This window comes from Salmo trutta, chromosome 12 (assembly GCF_901001165.1).
Source record: "Salmo trutta chromosome 12, fSalTru1.1, whole genome shotgun sequence".
In the NCBI taxonomy this organism is placed as follows: Eukaryota; Metazoa; Chordata; class Actinopteri; order Salmoniformes; family Salmonidae; genus Salmo; species Salmo trutta.
The window spans coordinates 61,577,093-61,601,612 of NC_042968.1; the positions used below are offsets into that span (position 1 = coordinate 61,577,093).

A 24,520-nucleotide genomic window follows, 5' to 3' on the forward strand; every position below is an offset into this window, starting at 1 on the left:
ATCCATCAACTGGTTTACACGCACGCACTCACACACAGGGTTGGGGAGTAACTGATAACGTAATCGGGTTCTCACACACACAGGGTTGGGGAGTAACTGATAACGTAATCTGGTTCTCACACACACAGGGTTGGGGAGTAACTGATAACGTAATCTGGTTCTCACACACACAGGGTTGGGGAGTAACTGATAACGTAATCTGGTTCTCACACACACAGGGTTGGGGAGTAACTGATAACATGTAATCTGGTTCTCACACACACAGGGTTGGGGAGTAACTGATAACGTAATCTGGTTCTCACACACACAGGGTTGGGGAGTAACTGATAACATGTAATCTGGTTCTCACACACACAGGGTCGGGGAGTAACTGATAACATGTAATCTAGTTCTCACACACACAGGGTTGGGGAGTAACTGATAACATGTAATCTGGTTCTCACACACACAGGGTTGGGGAGTAACTGATAACATGTAATCTGGTTCTCACACACACAGGGTTGGGGAGTAACTGATAACATGTAATCTGGTTCTCACACACACAGGGTTGGGGAGTAACTGATAACATGTAATCTGGTTCTCACACACACAGGGTTGGGGAGTAACTGATAACATGTAATCTGGTTCTCACACACACAGGGTTGGGGAGTAACTGATAACATGTAATCTGGTTCTCACACACACAGGGTTGGGGAGTAACTGATTACATGTAATCTGGTTCTCACACACAGGGTTGGGGAGTAACTGATTACATGTAATGGTCTGATTTCACATTGTATTACATGTAATCAGTTACAAAAAACGAATCAGTTACATTACCAGTAAAAAATATTGTCATTGGATTACAGATACTTTTGAAACACAAGATGATTACTTCTTGGATTACTTTTCAATTCAGAAAGGATGTTTGCAAAAAAATACATTGACACTTTTCTGTTTTCTCAATGACATTCAGTTAAACATTGAAAAAAGGCACAAGTTTAAGTTTGTTCCACATGAGCAAGTCTGAGCACAAGTCAGAGACCACTATGATGACACACCAAACACGTTTGATGGATTATTTTTGTCTTCTTCTTTTATTTATTTATTTATTTCACCTTTATTTAACCAGGTAGGCAAGTTGAGAACAAGTTGTCATTTACAATTGCGACCTGACCAAGATAAAGCAAAGCAGTTTGACACATACAACAACACAGAGTTACACATGGAGTAAAACAAACATACAGCCAATAATATAGTACAAAAATAAGTCTATATACAAAGTGAGCAAATGAGGTGAGATAAGGGAGGTAAAGGCAAAAAAGTCCATGGTGGCGAGGTAAATACAATATAGCAAGTAAAACACTGGAATGGTAGATTTGCAGTGGAAGAAAGTGCAAAGTAGAAATAGAAATAATGGGGTGCAAAGGAACAAAATAAATAAATACAGTAGGGGAAGAGGTAGTTGTTTGGGATAAATTATAGATGGGCTATGTACAGGTGCAGTAATCTGTGAGCTGCTCTGACCGCTGGTGCTTAAAGCTAGTGAGGGAGATAAGTGTTTCCAGTTTTAGGGAGTTTTGTAGTTTGTTCCAGTCATTGGCAGCAGAGAACTGGAAGGAGAGGCGGCCGAAGGAGGAATTGGCTTTGGGGGTGACCAGAGAGATATACCTGCTGGAGCGCGTGCTACGGGTGGGTGCTGTTATGGTGACCAGCGAGCTGAGATAAGGGGGAACTTTACCTAGCAGGGTCTTGTAGATGACCTGGAGCCAGTGGGTTTGGCGACGAGTATGAAGCGAGGGCCAGCCAACGAGAGCGTACAGGTCGCAGTGGTGGGTAGTATATGGGACTTTGGTGACAAAACGGATGGCACTGTGATAGACTGCATCCAATTTGTTGAGTAGGGTATTGGAGGCTATTTTGTAAATGACATCGCCGAAGTCGAGGATCGGTAGGATCCTTACGAGGGTATGTTTGGCAGCATGAGTGAAAGATGCTTTGTTGTGAAATAGGAAGCCAATTCTAGATTTAACTTTGGATTGGAGATGTTTGATGTGAGTCTGGAAGGAGACTTTACAGTCTAACCAGACACCTAGGTATTTGTAGTTGTCCACATATTCTAAGTCAGAACCGTCCAGAGTAGTGATGCTGGACAGGCGGGCGGGCAGGTGCAGGCAGCGATCGGTTGAAGAGCATGCATTTAGTTTAACTTGTATTTAAGAGCAGTTGGAGGCCACGGAAGGAGAGTTGTATGGCATTGAAGCTCGTCTGGAGGGTAGTTAACACAGTGTCCAAAGAAGGGCCAGAAGTATACAGAATGATGTCGTCTGCGTAGAGGTGGATCAGAGACTCACCATCAGCAAGAGCAACATCATTGATGTATACAGAGAAAAGAGTCGGCCCAAGAATTGAACCCTGTGGTACCCCCATAGAGACTGCCAGAGGCCCGGACAACAGGCCCTCCGATTTCACAAACTGAACTCTATCAGAGAAGTAGTTGGTGAACCAGGCGTGGCAATCATTTGAGAAACCAAGGCTGTTGAGTCTGCTGGTGAGGATGTGGTGATTGACAGAGTCGAAAGCCTTGGCCAGGTCAATGAATACGGCTGCACAGTATTGTTTCTTATCGATGGCGGTTAAGATATCGTTTAGGACCTTGAGCGTGGCTGAGGTGCACCCATGACCAGCTCTGAAACCAGATTGCATAGCGGAGAAGGTGCGGTGGGATTCGAAATAGTCGGTAATCTGTTTGTTTACTTGGCTTTCGAAGACTTTAGAGAGGCAGAGTAGGATAGATATAGGTCTGTAGCAGTTTGGGTCAAGAGTGTCCCCCCCTTTGAAGAGGGGGATGACTGCAGCTGCTTTCCAATCTTTGGGAATCTCAGACGACACGAAAGAGAGGTTGAACAGGCTAGTAATAGGGGTAACAACAATTTCGGCAGATAATTTTAGAAAGAAAGGGTCCAGATTGTCTAGCCCGGCTGATTTGTAGGGGTCCAGATTTTGCATCTCTTTCAGAACATCAGCTGACTGGATTTGGGAGAAGGAGAAATGGGGAAGGCTTGGGCGAGTTGCTGTGGGGGGTGCAGTGCTGTTGACCGGGGTAGGGGTAGCCAGGTGGAAAGCATGGCCAGCCGTAGAAAAATGCTTTGAAATTGAAATTCTCAATTATAGTGGATTTATCGGTGGTGACAGAGTTTCCTATCCTCAGTGCAGTGGGCAGCTGAGAGGAGGTGCTCTTATTCTCCAAGGACTTTACAGTGTCCCAGAACTTTTTTGAGTTTCTGTTGCAGGAAGCAAATTTTTGCTTGATAAAGCAAGCCTTGGCTTTTCTAACTGCCTGTGTATATTGGTTTCTAACTTCCCTGAAAAGTTGCATATCACGGGGGCTGTTCGATGCTAATGCAGAACGCCACAGGATGATTTTGTGTTGGTTAAGGGCAGTCAGGTCTGGAGAGAACCAAGGGCTATATCTGTTCCTGGTTCTAAATTTCTTGAATGGGGCATGCTTATTTAAGATGGTGAGGAAGGCATTTTTTAAAAATAACCAGGCATCCTCTACTGACGGAATGAGGTCAATATCCTTCCAGGATACCCGGGCCAGGTTGATTAGAAAGGCCTGCTCGCTGAAGTGTTTCAGGGAGCATTTGACAGTGATGAGTGGAGGTCGTTTGACCGCTGACCCATTACGGATGCAGGCAATGAGGCAGTGATCGCTGAGATCTTGTTTGAAAACAGCAGAGGTGTATTTAGAGGGCAAGTTGGTTAGGATGATATCTATGAGGGTGCCCGTGTTTACGGCTTTGGGTTGGTACCTGGTAGGTTCATTGATAATTTGTGTGAGATTGAGGGCATCAAGCTTAGCTTCTAATGCCTCTTAAATGGAAAGTAATCCAAAAGTAACTGAAAGTAATCAGATTATGTCTCTAAATTTGGCTATTCTAAAAAAATGCCATTACTGATTTCAATTTTGGACAGGTAACTAGTAACTGTAACGGATTACATTTAGAGAGTAACTTACCCAACCCAGCACACACACACACACACACACACACACACACACACACACACACACACACGCACACCATTGTGTAAAACAATAGTAATTACCAGCAGTAAGGCTTTTTTAGGAAAAGGAACTTACTCAGTGCTAGGTCGTCCAAGCCCTCCAGGTGTGTGTGTGTGTGTGTGTGTGTGTGTGTGTGTGTGTGTGTGTGTGTGTGTGTAGTCATAACAAAGACACAGAGCTCTGCTCCACTGTAAACAAACCGAGCTGGAGACAGCCCACTGCCCTTATCTCTCTGCTGTCACAAGGACTGTGTCAAGAATGCCCTTGATGTGAGTGTGTGTGTGTTAACTTCTTCATCAAAAGTTACATCAAAAGTACCACTTACATGGTGGTTTTATTTTAAGCTATTTTGAGGGTGTTGTTTTTTTTTTCATCAAAAGAAGATTTTTTTTTTTAAAAGGAAACTACTCAAAGTAGCTAACTATAAAAACCTGTCAACCATTTTACTCAGGTGATAATGGTTGTAAGTTGTGGTTTCCTCAAACCTCCTTGGTTGAATCTGCTTAGTAGTAAGTCCCTGTACCAGTAACTGTTTCCCAGCTTCATTCAAATTTCAAGAAGCACAACTAAAAGGTCCAGAGTTCCTGGCACCAGTTGTCCCTTTCTCCAGTCACAACAGCTCATTCTCCCTGCCCTCTGCCCTGTAAACTTATACACAATGTCAACTCATACACAAAAGCTGTTATTTCTTCCTATTCCTGTTTTCCAATGGGGCGCATTCACAACCCTGAACTGAGATATCTGCCATGAATGGGCTCCATCTCTCCATTCATTCTGACTAACACACCAGACCAGACCAGACAGCGAGCACTAGAGACTATGTGTGAATGGGAGATGGCACAGTACAACCATTCACATAAGTCAATTAGGTTCAACTAGGATTTCAGTGTTGCCTTTTTCACTGCAGTAATGCATGTAGTAGGGCTATGACCTCTAAATACTCTGGCTCCTCTGAAGAACGTGAAGTGTTCAACCTGAATGACATTGGCTTGTGTTGACCACACAACTACGACATGGGTGTGCACTGCATAAGATCATGTAGGAATGGAGCAGGGTTAAACCATATGGGCAGTCAGAACAGGGCATAACTCCCCTCAAACATCCTCCAGTAAATCGAGAAAAGTTTTAATGAAACGTAATGAGAGAGAGCGAGAGAGAGAGAGAGAGAGCGAGAGCGAGAGCGAGAGAGAGAGAGATTAAACGGTAACACGAGAATAACGTCACTCGCTCTCAGATGTAAGCAGACTGGTCCGGAGAAAACCGCTTGCGCCTCACTCATTCGTGGTCGAAGAGAGAAAGCGTGGGGTAGAAATACACTTGGACCAAGGAATCGTGTGGGTAGAGGCAGCACACGGCATTATCCACAAAGAAACTTGTAACGCAAAGATAGTGGTTTTCAAAAAGTTATTTCCGCCAGTTGGATTTTTTTTAAAAAAGCGCCCTTATTCATCGCTGGACGTTTTGCAAAACGTGGAAAACCTACCCGTAGGTAGGGAGAATGATTTATTTAGCTTTTGCCATTCAATCCGTTTTTCATCTATAGCCTATTCCCGTTATTCACTTACACTGATTTCATATACAATGTATTTTCAACAATGCTTAGATTAGTTTAGAGAAAATGTCATAGTAAATGTAATTGTTTTCATTTGTCTGGGAGCTGCTGGTTCGGCGTTGTGGGGAAACCAGATTGACGAATAGTTTGTCAGGCAACGTTTCACATTCTACTCTTTCATTCTTTTTCTGTATACGGATCCAATCAGCGCGGTGCCTGTTCTCGTGTTATTACAATGTTATTAGGCCTGTGTATGTTTGCCTGAGAGCTATTGCAGCGGTTTCCGTCAAATGAACTGTCAAATTTACTTTGAACAAATTACACGTCAATAATAGGACACACAGACAAGGTATATGCCTGCACAACAAAAATTCTGCCCTTACAAAAAAAAGATAGCAGTTTGAAACTGCAGGAAAGTGCAGTAACTGCAGTGGACTTTTGCATTTTAGATCGCTTTAACTGCAGTTACACTGCAAAATTACTGCAGTAGAAACACGTGTTATTTTGAAGGCAGTATTTGCAGCATACTGCAGTTATACTGCGCTCTAATCTTTTTTTCCTAAGGGAATGAACGACATTTGATTTTTTTTTTAAACAGCCTATTTATACCTGGCAAACATCCAACTCATAATGTAAACAAATGCAAATGGAGGAGTTGTTACTGAGGCAGAAGTAGCTTTTTCCTCTCTGACCTAGTGGCTGGCCAGTTTGGCTGATCTTAAATGGTCCAGAGGGAACTCCCTGAACTGTGATTTTGGTGGAATATCCCAACTAGAATGCTGACCTGTCAAACTGAAGGACTAATTCATGTCAAACTAAAAAAAAAAAGACCAAAAAGGAGAGGACAAATCTTTCCTAGAGGGGCTTTTGAGACTGAAGTGGTCAGAAATAGGCAGCTTGCTAGAGTTTTTGTTGTTGTTGTTTCTGACCCTATTCCCCCTTCCCCCCTTCAAAGCAACAACCTGAAAACATATCCCACCTGTGTGCGTGAGCGCGTGCACTTCTGTAAGCCTATGTGTGGGAGAGCCCTGGGGGGGTAAGAAATATTATATTACTGGCTAAGGTGAAGCCTTTGGACCCCTGTATTGTCAACCTCATAATAGCAGTGATATAGAGATTGTGTCCCATGAAAACCATCTCATATATGAGATCTGCTATATAGGCCAGCCTGACCTCTCCCCTTTCCTTAGTTAGCCAGCCCATAACTCTGCAGGGGGAGTTGGCTGCCAATACAATTGTCTAAAGAATCCAAACTAAAATATTGATTTGTGTGAATAGTGGATGTGGCACTGTGTTGAATGAGAATGCTTGTTGTTGTCCCAAGGCTCAAGCCATTCAAGGAGTGTCTATAGCAACAGTCGGTAGGGAATCAATAACTATTCACCTAAGGACAAATCAAATCAAATTTCATTAGTCACATGCGCCGAATACAACAGGTGTAGACCTTACAGTGAAATGCTTACTTACAAGCCCCTAACCAACAATGCAGTTTAAAAAATACAAATAAGAATAAGAAATAAAAGGAACAAGTCATTAAATAGCAGCAGTAAAATAACAATAGCGAGGCTATATAAAGGGGGTGCCGGTACAGAGCCAATGTGCGGGGGCATCGGTTAGTTGAGGTAATATGTACATGTAGTTAGAGTTATTAAAGTGACTATGCATAGATAACAACAGAGAGTAGCAGTTCTAGTCCTAGTGTTAAGTTTCTCCCTGTTACTTTTCTCTTGTCCTTTTCTATGTTTCCCGTCACAGTACTTGCATGAAATACCCAAGACACATTTAGAAAGACCGGACCTTTAAAGTAAATCGCTAAATATGCTACCATTCATTGTCACGCTATAGCCAACCCTAAATGCGTGGCAGTGGCATGCTGCAGCACAGTCATTGCGTGGTCTTGGTCAGAAGTTGCCACATCATTGAATGGGGACTCACCTGTGTCTAAGAATAAAGATGGCAGCCATTGGAAGACCGGCTGTGGAGTGGAAGACTGGCTGTGGTTAATGCTGGAGGGCCGAAGTACGCGGTGTCCCTCAGAGCTCCATGTTTGGACCAATAAAAAAACCTGGAATCAAACAGGATTCAATCATTATAGGCCTGCTGGAGAAGGCTCCACTGTTCTGCTCGGTTCAGCTCTGGCCTCAGGAAAAGGGGAAAATATCCGCTTCCTCCTACTGACTGCCTTGGCAGGCTAGGAGTGCAGCAGTTGCTTCAGGAAAGTTCTTTAATGTTGTTGTTTTTTTCTTCTTCTCCCTTTGCCTAAACAGAATGGTGAATTATCAAAGAGTGGAAAGAATCTTACCAGCCTCTGCTTTTTTTGCGGCCTGCCTGGTGCTGTGAGTGCAGTTGGCGATTCTTTTAACGTCATATAAAAAACTCCACGGACTTCGACTGGCAACCAGTTCATACAGACCACATAGTCTGCTCTCCAAACTTCAACTTTTCTGCTCTTTGATGACATTGTCTACATGTGTGTGTCATCAGTCCAGGCCCCTGACCTCAGTTTATAGCTTTCGTCAATATGTTTCCCTTTGGCATGGCGACACTTAAAGCGACTTTCAATTGGAGGGTTTGGTGCACACGTTTTTAATGCCCCCAGTGGTCGGGCCCTTTCCAATTATGCTCCAATGATTAAGTTAACATCAATATTTCAAATCAAATCCAATTTTATTTGTCACATGCGATGAATACAGCAGTGAAATGCTTACTTACAAGCCCTTAACCAACAATGCAGTTTTAAGAAGAATACAAAAAATGAAAAGTAACAAATAATTAAAGAGCAGCAGTAAAATAACAATACCGAGGCTATATGCAGGGGGTACCAGTACAGAGTATTTGGAGGCAGTTCTTAGCTGAAATCAGATCCTTTCTCTATCAGTTTGTGTGTGAAACCCGAGGCTGGACCACAGGCTCGGTGTGACAGGCCTGTGAAATTGGCTGATTAAATGGAATCTGTGGGGTCAGGGGTCAGGCTGTAGTGTGGAGGCAGGGATCCACATCTGGTGTACAGTTTGGCACAACAGGACCCCACCACTCACTACTAGAGGAGATAGGCCTTATAACATGGCTGTTTGGTTTGCATCAGATTGCCTGAAGGGGAATGAAAAAGGTTGCAGTAATACGCCGTACTCGACTTTAATTCTTATTTTACCATACTAGGGTTTGTGGTTTAGAGCTGGTGTTCTATAAGAGATGCTGTTACTCAAGCAGTAGGTTAGAGTTTCTGTTTTTTTTCAGTATTGGTCAGCCCCTTCAACCACTGTTTGCATCATACTGCTTCAAACTAACATGTTACAGATGCAGGAGGGGGATTGAGTAAAAGAAGAGAAGTTTCACTTTCACTGATTCACTGCAGCATCTGGTTTTGACATAGTCTTTGTTTTTTTCTTTTACCCCCTCTACGATATTCTTTGATGTTTGTGTGCAAGAAGCCTTTCAACAACAACCCCCAGGAACCCTCTAAGCAATCCAACACGCAAAAGGAAGATTTTTTTCAAACATCCTTTTGTTTCCCGAAGATCAGTTAATTGCCAGTAAAACCACCGTAGTGACTTTGAGGAGGGCTGCGTTGGAACACAGGCAGGCAGACCTACTGACTGACTAACTGGGTCACATTACGTTAGGAGGTTTTCCGTCACAGCCTCCCGAAAGGAGACTTTGGGATTGAATTAAAAGCAGCCGTCTGTCTGTCCGAGGGCTTTTAGAGAGAGTTGGGAGGGTTGAGAGATGCTCTCCTACGGAAGGCTCTGGATGGAAAAGTGTCACACGGTTTTAGTCAGCAGAGCACAGTGGAAAACTAGGGCGGTAGGATGTCTTTTTATTTTTGCCTAAAGTGGGTGTGTGTGTGTGTACACACACTGTGTAAATGCTTTACAGTGGTTGTATACCGGGTCATTGCTGTGTAAAGGGCCAAAGGAGTGGAAGCAGTTAAGGTGATGGAGTTTTTCCATGATGGTCGAAAGAAATAGTTTCTTTTTAGATTTCATCCTCCTCAGAGCCGTCTTCCACAGATCATAGTAATGTGTAGAACTGTATAGAATAGTGAATACCGCATTCTTTCTCTGTCTCAGCCGCTCAGTCTCTCTTCCTCTCTCTCTCTCTCTCTGTCTCTCGCTCTCTTTCTGCTCTGCTCTCTCTCTCAGTCATGCACACGGTTAAGATTAGGCAGCGTCGGAGTGAGTCTGTCTTCTCTCCTCTATTTCTCTCCCTTTCCCTGAGTGTACTTTGCTTTACACTCTTTCATACTCTGACACATTCTCCCTCCTCTCCCACCGTCCTTTGGGCTCATGTGGCTCCCAGAGATGAGGCTCTGCTGGGGGTACAACAGACACTCCCGACCCCCTCTTGGCGCCTACCGGCCCCCAGCCTGGTCCCTTTACTGGGAAACCAGCAGGGAGGGGCCCACACAATAACAAAGAACTACCCCCTCTCTCTCTCTCTCTCTCTCTCTCTCTCTCTCTCTCTCTCTCTCTCTCTCTGTCTCTCTTGTTCAATTCAATTCAAAGGGGATTTATTGGCATGAGAAACATAGGTTTACATTGCCAAAGCAGGTGAAATACACAATAAACAAAAGTGAGAAGACACAAAATAATATCAACAAAAAAACGGTTGGAAATGAACAGTAAACATTACATCACAAAGGGTTGAAAAAGATAAACACATTTCAAGTCTCTCTCGCTCTCTCTCTCTCCTCTCTCTCTCTCTCTCTTCTCGCTCGCTCTCTTTCTCTCTCTCTCTCTCTCTCTCTCTCTCTCTCTCTCTCTCTCTCTCTCTCTCTCTCTCTCTCTCTCTTCCTAAGAATAAGATATCCGGAGACTGAGTGACAGGAGGGAAGGTGGGGAGGTGGGTGAGGGAGGAGGTTAGAGGGCAGGACCGGGGAGGTTCCAGTCTGTCTGGCTGAACAAGCAGAGGCGAGTTGGGGTTTTGTCCCATTGTGTCTGTCAATGGGACAGTCTCAGGGAACTAGGGACAGACGGACATCAGCCGTTCCCAGCTGGTCTATCATAGAAATTAGATTCAGATTAGCTGTTTGTATTTCCACTATTGTGTGGGAAGTAATGTGCAGATCTCTTATTTCTGCATGTAACATGCTCAGTGTAGCCAACATGTAACATACTAGTCTGGTGATCCACTAAAAACGGTTCCCTTTTTGCCGATATGACACTTGAGGACAATGGACATTCTTTCCTTTATGGATTCCGAGTTCCTTGTAGAAGGATCCTTTCAGCCATCCTTAGGTTGCCGTGGCAGCAGACGTTCTGTCCGGGGTTTATAGATATTGATTGGCTGGAACTCAAGTGACCCGGGCCTAGGCCTCGCAGCTGTATGCTAATGATGAGAGAGAGATTACAGCCAATCAGAAACACCTGGCCCTCTGCGCCTGGTGATAAGGAGATTATCATATGGTGTGCGTCTGTTTGTGAACGATGTGCTTTGAGTTGGGTTTGGTACTGGTGTTGAAGATGACAGGCTACATGATTGTAGTGGTTCGTCAGGCTTTGTGATATGAATGTTATGTGTTTTCGTTTGGAGCTGGTTAATATCTGAAAGATAGAACTGTTCACTGTGGTACAGAAATCAACTCCCCCCTCCTGTAGAAGTCAAGTCTAACCAAGCGCTGACCAAACTCTTTTCTAGCTAACTGTTAGTTTATGACTGAACTGTCCTCTTCTGTTTAGGACCTGGCTTTCCCTGTCACCATGACTACTCCACTTCAGTTTGGATTGGCAAGCCTTCAGCAATCATTATCACCAGCAGCTAGGGCCAACGTAGCGCCACAGTCGCAAACCAACTGCCATAGCAGTCTCTGTCTTTCTTCTTCGGTCCCCCCCTCTCTCTGTTCAATTCAAATGGCTTTATTGGCATGGGAAACATATGTTAACATTGCCAAAGCGAGTGAAATAGACAATACAAAAGTGAAATGAACAATAAAAATGAATAGTTAACATTACGCTCACAGAAGATTCAAACGAATAAAGACATTTCAAATGTCATATTATGCATATATACAGTGTTGTAACAATGTGCAAATAGTTAACGTACAAAAGGGAAAATAAATAAACATAAATATGGGTTGTATTTACTAGAGGTCGACCGATTAATCGGAATGGTCGATTAATTAGGGCCGATTTCACGTTTTCATAACAATCATAAATCGGTATTTTTGGCCGATTTTTCTTTTTTTAGACCTTTATTTAACTAGGCAAGTCCGTTAAGAACACATTCTTATTTACAATGATGGCCTAGGAACGGTGGGTTAACTGCCTTGTTCATTGGCAGAACGACAGATTTTTACCTTGTCAGCTCGGGGATTCAATCTTGCAAACTTACGGTTAACTAGCCCAACGCTCTAACCACCTGCTTTACATTGCACTCCACGAGGAGCCTGCCTGTTACGCGAATGCAGTAAGAAGTCAAGGTAAGTTGCTAGCTAGCATTAAACTTATCTTATAAAAAACAATCAATCAATCATAATCTCTAGTTAACTACACATGGTTGATGATATTACTAGTTTATCTAGCCTGTCCTGTGTTGCATATAATCGCTTAGGTACATGTTGCTCCAACCATAAACATCAATGCCTTTCTTAAAATCAATACACAAGTATATATTTTTAAACCTGCATATTTTGTTAATATTGCCTGCTAACATGAATTTCTTTTAACTAGGGAAAATGTGTCACTTCTCTTGCAAACAGAGTCAGGGTATATGCAGCAGTTTGGGCCGCCTGGCTTGTTGCGAACTGTGAAGACTATTCCTTCCTAACAAAGACAGCAGACTTCGCCAAACGGGGGATGATTTAACAAAACCGCATTTGCGAAAACAGCACAATCATTGCACGACTGTACCTAACCATAAACATCAATGCCTTTCTTAAAATCAATACACAGAAGTATATATTTTTAAACCTGCATATTTAGCTAAAAAAAATCCAGGTTAGCATGCAATATTAACCAGGTGAAATTGTGCCATTTTGCGTTCATTGCACGCAGAATCAGGGTATATGCAACAGTTTGGGCCGCCTGGCTCGTTGCGAACTAATTTGCCAGAATTTTATGTAATTATGACATAGCATTGAAGGTTGTGCAATGTATCAGGAATATTTAGACTTAGGGATGCCACCCGTTAGATAAAATATGGAACGGTTCCGTATTTCACTGACAGGAAAAACGTTTTGTTTTCGAGATGATAGTTTCCGGATTCGACAATATTAATGAACTAAGGCTCGTATTTCTGTGTGTTATTATGTTATAATTAAGTCTATGATTTAATAGAGCAGTCTGACTGAGCGATGGTAGGCAGCAGCAGGCTCGTAAGCATTCATTCATAACAGCACTTTCGTGCGTTTGCCAGCAGCCCTTCGCAATGCATTGCCCTGTTTATGACTTCAAGCCTATCAACTCCCAAGATGAGGCTGGTGTGAAATGGCTAGCTAGTTAGCCGGGTGCAGACTAATAGTGTTTCAAACGTCACTCGCTCTGAGACTTGGAGTAGTTTTTCCCCTTGCTCTGCATGGGTAATGCTGCTTCGAGGGTGGCTGTTGTCGATGTGTTCCTGGTTCGAGCCCAGGTAGGAGCGAGGAGAGGGACGGAAGCTATACTGTTACACTGGCAATACTAAAGTGCCTATAAGAACATCCAACAGTCAAAGGTATATGAAATACAAATCGTATAGAGAGAAATAGTCCTATAATTCCTATAATAACTACAACCTAAAACTTCTTACCTGGGAATATTGAAGACTCATGTTAAAAGGAACCACCAGCTTTCATATGTTCTCATGTTCTGAGCAAAATTAAACGTTAGCTTTTTTACATGGCACATATTGCACTTTTACTTTCTTCTCCAACACTTTGTTTTTGCATTATTTAAACCAAATTGAACATGTTTCATTATTTATTTGAGGCTAAATTAATTGTATTCATGTATTATATTAAGTTAAAATAAGTGTTCATTCAGTATTGTTGTAATTGTCATTATTACAAATAAATAAATGTAAAAAATCGGCCGATTAATCAGTATCGGGTGTTTTGGACCTCCAATAATCGGTATCGGTATCGGCGCTGAAAAATCATAATCGGCCGACCTCTAGTATTTACACTGGTGTTTGTTCTTCACTGGTTGCCCTTTTCTTGTGGCAACAGGTCACAAATCTTGCTGCTGTGATTGTACACTGTGGTATTTCACCCAATAGATATGGGAGTTTATCAAAATTGTGTTTGTTTTCAAATTATTTGTGGTTCTGTGCAATCTGAGGGAAATATTGTGTCTCTAATATGGTCATACATTGGGCTGGGCAGGAGGTTAGGAAGTGCAGCTCAGTTTCCACCTTGTTTTTTGGGCAGTGTGCACGTAGCCTGTCTTCTCTTGAGAGCCAGGTCTGCCTACAGCAGCCTCTCTCAATAGCAAGGCTATGCTCACTGAGTCTGTACATAATCACAGTGATCAGGTATTCTTCCATTGTTTACTCTCTGTTTAGGGCCAAATAGCATTCCAGTTTGCTCTGTTTTTTGGTAAATTCTTTCCAATGTGTCAAGTAATTACCTCACAGAGCCCCAGGACAGCAACAGCAACACAATTAGACCCAACTGAGGTCTGTTTGTGTTTGTGAACAGAGCCCCAGGACCAGCAACAGCAACACAATTAGACCCAACCGAGGTCTGTTTGTGTTTGTGAACAGAGCCCCAGGACCAGCATGCTTAGGTGACTGTGACTCTAGATTCATCTCTCTGTAGGTGATGGCTTTGTTATGGAAGGTTTGGGAATCGCTTCCATTTTTCTGGATTTTGATAATTAGCAGGGATTGGTCAAATTCTGCTCTGCATGCATTCTTTGGTATTTTACATTGTACACGGAGGATGTTTTTGCAGAATTCATAGTCTCAATTTGGTGTTTGTTCCATTTTGTGAATTCTTGATGGGTGAGCGGAGCGCGGACCTCACAACCATAAAGGGCAATGGGTTCTATAACTGATTCAAGTATTTTTAGCCAGATTCTAATTTTATGTTCCTTTTGATGGCGTAGAAGGCCCTTCTTGCCTTGTCTTTTAGATCGTTCACAGCTTTGTGGGAGTTACCTGTGGTGCTGATGTTTTGGCCGAGGTAGGTATCGTTTTTTGTGTGCTCTAGGCCAACGGTGTCTAGATGGAATTTGTATTTGTGGTACTGGCAACTGGACCTTTTTTGGAACACCAGTCTTACTGAGATTTAATGTCAGGGCCCGGATCTGACAGAATCGGTGCAGAAGATCTAGGTGCTGCTATAGGCCATCCTTGGTTGGGGGATCTCTCTCTTTCTCTCTCTCCTCTTGGCCCACTAAGTTGTGCTAAAAACAGGCTGTCCTCCTTCAGACTAGTGTTAGATGATCTTTCAAGCCATATAGTGTTTCAGTGAGGTGCGAGAGCTCTAAGTCTATGAGTTAGTTCCAACTGTAAACCAGGGTCTGCTAGTTAGGTGTTGAAGGGGATCTGACTCAATAGGTGATAATGACTTACACACACTGGGCACTATTCAATCAAAGGGTCGATGTGGAAGTGTCAGGGCTAAGGTTAACCTCTTACATCTAGACGTTCCGCTAGCGGAGCACCTGCTCCAATATCCAATGATAGGCGTGGCGCGAATTACAAATTCCTCAAAAATCCAAAAACTTCCATTTTTCAAACATATGACTATTTTACACCATTTTAAAGACAAGACTCTCCTTTATCTAACCACACTGTCCGATTTCAAAAAGGCTTTACAGCGAAAACAAAACATTAGATTATGTCAGCAGAGTACCCAGCCAGAAATAATCAGACACCCATTTTTCAAGCTAGCATATAATGTCACAAAAAACAAAACCACAGCTAAATGCAGCACTAACCTTTGATGATCTTCATCAGATGACACGCCTAGGACATTATGTTATACAATACATGCATGTTTTGTTCAATCAAGTTCATATTTATATCAAAAACCCAGCTTTTTACATTAGCATGTGACGTTCAGAACTAGCATTCCCACCGAACACTTCCGGTGAATTTACTAAATTACTCACGATAAACGTTCACAAAAAACATAACAATTATTTTAAGAATTATAGATACAGAACTCCTTTATGCACTCGCTATGTCCGATTTTAAAATAGCTTTTCGGTGAAAGCACATTTTGCAATATTCTGAGTAGATAGCACGCCATCACAGGCTAGCTATTTTGACACCCACCAAGTTTGACCCTCACCAAACTCTGATTTACTATTAGAAAAGTTTGATTACCTTTCCTGTTCTTCGTCAGAATGCACTCCCAGGACTTCTACTTCAATAACAAATGTTGGTTTGGTTCAAAATAATCCATAGTTATATCCAAATAGCGGCGTTTTGTTCGTGCGTTCAAGACACTATCCAAGGGTGACGAAGGGTGACGCGCCCGACGCGTTTCATGACAAAAAAATTCTAAATATTCCATTACCGTACTTCGAAGCATGTCAACCGCTGTTTAAAATCAATTTTTAGGCTATTTTTCTCGTAAAAAAGCGATAATATTCCGACCGGGAGTCGTTGTTTTCGTTCAAAGAATAAAAACATGGGGTGGCCTCGTGCACGAGTGAACTGACACACTCTCAGTTACTAAACAAACACAGAATGAACTGACACACTCTCAGTTACTAAACAAACACAGAATGAACTGACACACTCTCAGTTACTAAACAAACACAGAATGAACTGACACACTCTCAGTTACTAAACAAACACAGAATGAACTGACACAGTTTTAGCTTCACCTCAAGCTCACCTTCCTCGCTCTCTCCTGCCTCATTCCCTGTTAACCCCTCCCCCCTTCCATTGTCTATAAACCTGCAATGCTCTACTCTACTTGAATTCAATCACTGGTCCTATCACACTTAAAGTACTGTTGAAAGGGGATTCATCAGAGAAAATGACTTTACCCCAGTCCTCAGCAGTCCAATCCCTTTACCTTTTGCAGAATATCAGTCTGTCCCTGATGTTTTTCCTGGAGAGAAGTGGCTTCTTTGCTGCCCTTCTTGACACCAGGCCATCCTCCAAAAGTCTTCGCCTCACTGTGCGTGCAGATGCACTCATACCTGCCTGCTGCCATTCCTGAGCAAGCTCTGTACTGGTGGTGCCCCGATCCCGCAGCTGAATCAACTTTAGGAGACGGTCCTGGCGCTTGCTGGACTTTCTTGGGCGCCCTGAAGCCTTCTTCACAACAATTGAACCACTCTCCTTGAAGTTCTTGATGATCCGATATATGGTTGATTTAGGTGCAATCTTACTGGCAGCAATATCCTTGCCTGTGAAGCCCTTTTTGTGCAAAGCAATGATGATGGCACATGTTTCCTTGCAGGTAACTATGGTTGACAGAGGAAGAACAATGATTCCAAGCACCACCCTCCTTTTAAAGCTTCCAATCTGTTATTCGAACTCAATCAGCATGACAGAGTGATCTCCAGCCTTGTCCTCGTCAACACTCACACCTGTGTTAACGAAAGAATCACTGACATGATGTCAGCTGGTCCTTTTGTGGCAGAGCTGAAATGCAGTGGAAATGTTTTGGGGGATTCAGTTCATTTGCATGGCAAAGAGGGACTTTGCAATTAATTGCAATTCATCTGATCCCTCTTCATAACATTCTGGAGTATATGCAAATTGCCATCATACAAACTGAGGCAGCAGACTTTGTGAAAATTAATATTTGTGTCATTCTCAAAACTTTTGGCCACGACTGTTGGAGATATATTCAGCTTTCAGCAGGGCACTAACCTAAAACACAAGGCCAAATATACACTAGAGAATGCACCTGAGTGTCTTAGTTACAGTTTGGACTTAAATCGGCAATACAATCCACTGCAAGACTTTAAAATGGCTGTCTAGCAATGATGAACAACCAACTTGACAGAGCTTGAAGAATTTTCAAAAGAATAATGTGCAAATATTGTATAATGCAGGTGTGCAATGCTCTTAGAGACGTACCCAGAAAGACTTACAGGTGTAATCACTGGCAAATGGGATTCGAACATGTATTGCAAACATTTCTAAATACATGTTTTCACTTTGGCATTATGCGGTATTGTGTGTAGATGGTGGAGAAAATAAATAAATGTAATCCATTCAGAATTCAGGCTGTAACACAACTAAATGTGGAATATGTCAAGGGGTATGAATACTTTTGAAGGCACCATATTACTTCAAATGAATGATAACAATTGGATGACTTTGGGAGATTCAGTTAGCAACAATTGGATGCCTTCCATTGCCTACTTTATTCCAATATTTTCATAATTCAGTGATATTTATTCCAGTGGTGGAAAAAGTAAAGATACCTTAATAGAAAATGACTCAAGTAAAAGCGAATGTCACCCAGTAAAATACTACTTGAGTAAAAGTCTAAAAGTATTTTGTTTAAAATATACTTAAGTATCAAAAGTAAAAGTATAAATTATTTTTTAATTCCTTATATTAAGCAAACCAGACGCCACAATTTTATTTCTTTATTTTTTCTATTTACGGATAGCCAGGGGCACATTCCAACACTCAGACATAATGTACAAACAAATAATTTGTGTTTTGTGCGTCCGCCAGATCAGAGGCAGTAGAGATGACCAGGGATGTTCTCTTGATAAGTGAGTGAATTGGACCATTTCCCTGTCCTTCTAAGCATTCAAAACGTAATGAGTACTTTTGGGTCTCAAGGAAAAATTCTGGAGTAAAAAATGCATTATTTCTTTAGGAATGTAGTGAAGTAAAAGTAAAATATAAACAGTAAAGTAAAGTACAGATACCCCCAAAAACGACTTAAGTAGTACTTTAAAGTATTTTTACTGAAGTACTTTACACCACTGATTTATTCCCACAGTAATTCATTATGGATCCATTCAGTTGTGGTTAAGAAAACAGTGCATGTGGTGGGCTGTGCGAAGAGATGGGCGAAGTTTAGAACTGCCAGGAGGATAGTTGTAATGGGCGCTGCCTAGCAACCATCAAGAGCTTATGAGCGTAGTGCGCGTGTGCCATTACAGCTACAATTCATACTAAGCCGACTAGGTCGGTTGGCGTAAAGAAAAGTAGAGGCTTTGTCGCCGGCAATACCGTTCGTATATAAAGAAAGGTCGGTGCTAAAGCATCTTGGTTTGGAAGGTGTATTTAAAGACATTACAGGCTCCATTATGGCCTTGTTAATGTAAAGCCATCAGATTCCTGGGAGGGATACAATAGAAACGGATCACAGTCAATACTCAGGAAGAACAGAAATAGTCTCGACCTGGAAAGAAGAAATGTGTTTGGTCCAATAGTGGGTGTTTTCTCCTGGGAGAGTCAGGGTTGGCCCAGGTCCATTCCAGGAGTGTTAACCTCCCATCTGTTATTATAGGACGGTTATTAGCCATGCCTCTGCGTGTGTGCGTCGATGCTAAGTCTATCAGAGAACACATTGTTGCTCAGACACACCGGTGGGATTGTCAAACGTTTGCCTCCCGACAGTACTTAGCACCTCTGAACCGTGTGTCGGCTGTCAATCTCTTTTGTGTTCACACAGCAACTTTGAAGTCGTCAGCCTCTCAGCCTTGTTAAAATACTCCAAACAAGAAGGTAGCAGTAACGTTGTCTGGCAATGTGTGTTGCTTATAGTGTCGATTCCAATGGTAGCTAGCTAACTGCGCTAACGTTGCTTTCTTTGTAGAAAGTACTTGATGATCATAGCCAGACGGCCACAGCTAGATAACTGATGACGAAGAAACTATTTCATTCACTCTCCAAAATCTTGGAGGAATTATTTTGTTTTGTGTGCGTTGCGTCTTTGCACTTAGCTAGCTCCCGTCCCATAGCCTACACTGCAAAATGAAATGTGACTGGCTCATGACATTTAGCCGTGGATGTGCGGAGAAAATGCCCTCTTTTTTTCCTTTTTGTTGTCATGTTGTTGGCCATTGACAAGCATTGCAATTCTACATGTAGGAACGGCAAGTCCGTCTCTACCGGATCGGCACGCAGCAGGTACCGCTTTTGTTCTAGCAAGAGAAGGAACGGCCTCCCACTTTGATAAGTACCTATCAGCAGTCTATCAGCAGTGAGATTCTTGGTGTGTTTCATGCTTTAGTCTCTCCCTGACTCCAGGCATCAGGGACCCATATTCACAGCACTCTTTAAATCTGCAGGCCAAATGTATTCACTAGTGTGTGTGTGTCTGCCTCTGCTGTCGTATTGTGTTGCATATTTATGCTCTGTTCTCTTGCCTTGGCTGCATGCAATCAGGAAAGTCAGCTCATTCTCTCAGTTGGAACAATGAAGTCAACAAAGTCAACTAAGCAGCACACAGGCCAGAAGCCCCCCAGTCATTGAGTTCATAACCCTCCTCTCCTATCCTGGCAAGTAGAGTAGTGTGCTGCTGGAAGGTACTGTGTCTTTGTTACAGATATTTTCCATCAGGCAGTAGCTAGGCCTGGCGGAGAGAGAGACAGGTCCTCATTGTTAAGCTGATGCTGCCCAGCCATCTGTGCAACTCCACAGCCTCTACTCTACTCAGCTATTAGAGTCATCACTGCAAGCTGATGTAATCTGTCTCTGTGTGTGGTCGCTTGTGGGCAACACACACGTGCACGCACAGACACACACGCACGCAATCACAGTGCACCATACGCAAAATACACACACCTACAGCACATGAAGGAACGCATACGTACAACTTACACACATACAACGTACACACACCATCATAAAGACAGAGGAAATTAGAGTGTGTTTAGCCTAATCGTTACTTTTGCTCAAAGTCTGTAATCAACAACGTGCATATTGCCTAAAGGTGGTTTGCGCACCTTGTATATCAACATTACAGCTGGTGTCCTGTCTAAATGGTCCAAGTTGCACAGCAGTGAGGTGAAAGTGAAGGTGTGAGCGTATTCAGGCGAACAAGGATGATTTTGCAGAGGCAACTAAATGCTCGTGGAAGTCATGATGTCATTTAAAAGGGACTGAGTTTTGCTTGGATCTGTACATGAGTTTCTGTTGAACTTCTCTCACACATCGAGTTTGTTCCTTAGTCTATGGCCCTTAGTTGGGGCAGCGAGGCAGTAGGGCTGGGCAGTAAACCGCATTTTACTATATACCAGTAGTGATGCACTGACCAGTTTGGATTTTTACTTTACCTTACATAACAGTATTGCAATGTTTAGTTTGTTAAATGTTTTATAAATGTAATATCTGAGTGATGAAACTCAAAGAATTATGGCCGTCGTCTGTTCTTAACGCCAGTAAGAGACTGCTAACAGTTGAGACATGCTAATTTGCGAGCAAGAGCTTCGGGTTCGCACTGCGCACATGTCATTTTATGCCATGAATAGTGCCTGTGAGGCAATGCTGGTGCAAAAGGTGTGGACATGTACTTTTTTTGCCATGAATCTGCAGAAAATTATTTTCATGTTGAAGTTTGATTGAACATTAGAAATCAATCAGAAGAGAGAAAGCCCCATTAAAACACTTAGCATGTTCCTGTTGCCACCCTAGAATCATGCTTTATTCATGAAGAATATTTAGACATTTTATTATTAAAAAACAAAATCATACGGTCAAAAATGTGAAAAATATTGTGATATGATATTTTGGCCACTTCGCCTAGCTCTACGAGGTAGCAACAGTATATGTTATTTTGTACAGCAGCCTAAATGTAAAGCACACATCCTGAGTTAAGAGCGATGTTGCCTCAGTCCCAGTCTCTCTCTCTCTCTCTCTCTCTCTCACTCTCTCACTCTCTCTCTCTGAGGCAGCTAGCTAGCCCTGACACCAAACGGAAGCAAAGCAGCACCACAAATCCAAAGGTTTTTCCTTTTCCTCCTCTCGTCTCTTTGAAGGGCTCCTGGCAAGGCTTTCAAAGGCCTTGGTCTCCTCTCTGGTCTCCCAACGTAATGTGTGTTAAATGTAAGACAGCTGGCCAGCAGAGTAGGAACAGAACAGAGTTTATAGCTTGGTTATTATTCTGCAGAAGTATAATTGGTTGTGTTTGTCATCTCAGTACTTCAAAATACTGAGATATACAGTCGTATCCGGGGTTAACACCCCTACTCTCGCAATAAGCGCCATGGGATGTTTTGTGACCGCAGAGAGTCAGGACAACCGTTTAATGTCTCAGCCCGAAAGACGGCACACTGCAGGGCAGTGTCCCCTTCACTGCCCTGGGGGATTAGGATCTTCTTAGACTGGAAGAGAGAGTGCCCCCTAGTGGCCCTCCAACAGCATCTGGTCTCCCATCAAGAGATCGACCAGGACCGACCCTGCTTAGCTTCAGAGGCAAGCCAGCAGTGGGATGCAGGGCGGTATGCTGCTGGCGATGTCTGCAGGCGTTTCTTATAGAGTGGAGTCAGAATAAACAACTCGAATCAAACTTCATTTAAAGCCCATTTCATACGTATCGCAATTAGCGGTAGCAACACATTTTACACAACCCTAATGGAGTCGTGTGTAAACATTCTTCACAGTGTATGTCTTCAGTGCAATGAATGTATAGCACATACCTGGAATAAACAGTCATTGAATTACCATGGATATTGCCAGTGTGTCCAAGACTTAAACATGGACACAAACTGTGCATAAAGGGTGACTATTGGTCAAGACGACCAACTGTGTTTGGTGTTGTGTAAATAGTCCCCAGCAGCTGTGATGTCCTGTAGATTTAGTGGAACGTTTAACACTACTTACACTGACAATATGTACCGTGTCTCTATGAACTCAGATACAGAGCTCTCTCAAGGTGCTATGAAAAACGTTGGGGAACACAGTTTTTCCAGTTCGGTCCACTGTAAGCGTTCATCTGATGCACAGGAAAGCAGTGAGAGTGAGCAGAGGAGTGCCAGTGTGTAGCAGATGGAGAGATAGGATACAGAAAGCATCTTCCGAGGAAGCGTTCTGTTCCTGTGATATTTTTCTCTTTGACTCTCCGCCTTTTCTCTACATTTTGATCCCTACCGCCTCCTTTCGCTTTCTCTCTCACCCCTTGGTCTTTCAAACACACATATAGCCAAGTGAGGTGTGTGTGTGTCTGTGTGTGTGTGTGTGTGTGTGTGTGTGTGCGAGAGAGAAAGAGAGTAAAGCAATACTGACCATCGCTTCTGTCATTCAGCGATTCAGTCACAGCTTGAGAAACGTTTAGGACCAGAGAGAGTTCCCCAGTAGCCCCCTCCTCCCCCACTCCATCACTTCACTTCCCCAAACAGCCCACCTCTTCCCCGAACCCCCTAACGGCTGTAAGAGAACCCCATTGGGGTGGTGTTGGCCACAGTGGACTTATTATATAGGAAATCTCAAATGACATCTTATTCCCTATACTATGTTACGCAGCCACAAATTTCTATGCACCACTATCAGGAGAGAAACAGTGTACGATTTGACTGAGCTTGTAGTAACTGTGTGACTGGTGGAGAAAATCCCCTAGGCCAGGGTCATTTACTGTAACCTGAGTGTTCAGCTCTGTTATTGGAAAATACTCTGAAAGAACCTCGAATCTACACTGTTCGGGTTCAGCTGAGCAACGATGTCAAATGGCACACGCACGCACACGAACACACACTCAGACACACACACAATGGAAACCTAGAACGCCTTCAGAGGGGACGTGTGAAGTGTATGTGTACACCCTGAGTTGCTGGTGGGCGTAACTGTCAGCCCAGCTGACTGGACAGAAAACATTACGGTATGATGATAAGAACATGATGTCTCACTCTACTTGGCATACGGTACTCTGGGTGGAGGCGCTGCCAGTAGGGTTGGTGAAGGACTGATGCCCCCACTTTGCTTCAGTAAATCTGAGTTGAAGGGGTGAATTGCACTGTCCTTTCAAACTGACAATGGTCGTCTGTGTTCTAGTGGCCCAGGGCCAAGGCAGGTGTCAAGTGTTTTAAGAAGTCCTGAGTGCTCTCCGAGGGCGATCTATTGATAACCTTGATAACCCAAAGGGTTGGGAGATATCGCACTGATAAACCTATTAGGCTGTTCACTCACCTGATTGGCTGAGAGCTGTTGTTGGTCAGATGTTACCACAAGAGCAGCTGGATTCAGTAACGGATAATAAGGCTCTCAGACCCCCCCCAAACAAACACTCCCCCCCATAGTGTCGGATGTCAATCATCTTTCTGGGAACGACTAGTTCTCCTCTGGCTCTTATCCTCTCAGAAAGCCCATAGACAACATTACTGCCTCACTATCACAATAGCAGACCTACCACACAACAAACATTATCTCGTTGGGATCAGGAGCTGGACAAAAAAATAACTACAGGGGGAAAAACGGTTGTTTATGGATTGTTCCTTTTCCTCAGGAAGCTGAGATCATGACATACTGTAGCCGTCGAGACGTTTAAGGCAGGATATTGATTATTGAACTGGGCATTAAGTAGAGTGCTCCTACTTTAAGTTGGCCATTTTGTAGCTGATGGCTGAACACAGAAGTGTTCTTTTGAATCGGATGTCAGGCGGAGGTTATTGAACCAGCCGTTAACAGAGTTGATCGTTCTCTCCAATTAAGGTGGTGTGTTCTGAAACACATGTCTTCATAGTAGGCTACTCACATTCAGAGTGCAGGAAGCTATTAATACAGCTGTTCGTCCTCCTGTTTCATCATTAACCCCAAAAAAGCAAACAGAAGCACTGTCTTTGTGAAGATGGTTGTGTACAAAACATTAAGAACACCTTCCTTATGTTGAGTTACACCCTCTCCTTTTGCCCTCAGAACAGCCTCAATTCATCCGGGCATGGACTCTACAAGGTGTCGAAAGCATTCCACATAGATGCTGGCCCATGTTGACTCCAATGATTCTCACACAAATTGTCATACTTGAGTAAAAGTAAAGATACCTTAATAGAAAATGACTCAAGTAAAAGTGAAAGTCACCCAGTAAAATACTACTTGAGTAAAAGTCTAAAAGTATTTGGTTTTAAATATAC

The 24,520-nt window shown here is 42.9% G+C and overlaps 1 protein-coding gene across 3 annotated transcripts in view; it reads left to right on the plus strand.

Moving 5' to 3' along the window:
- The first annotated feature begins 5,257 nt into the window (after positions 1–5,257).
- Positions 5,258–24,520, plus strand: part of LOC115203931 (LHFPL tetraspan subfamily member 2a protein) — a 68,609-nt gene continuing 49,346 nt past the window's right edge. For 2 of the 3 annotated variants that reach the window (XM_029769028.1, XM_029769025.1), the window contains exon 1: positions 5,258–5,537. The gene's annotated coding sequence lies outside the window, so the exon portion shown is untranslated. Of the gene's footprint in view, positions 5,538–9,308; positions 9,405–24,520 lie in introns of those variants that run through there. The other variant, XM_029769026.1, reaches the window with a different exon arrangement.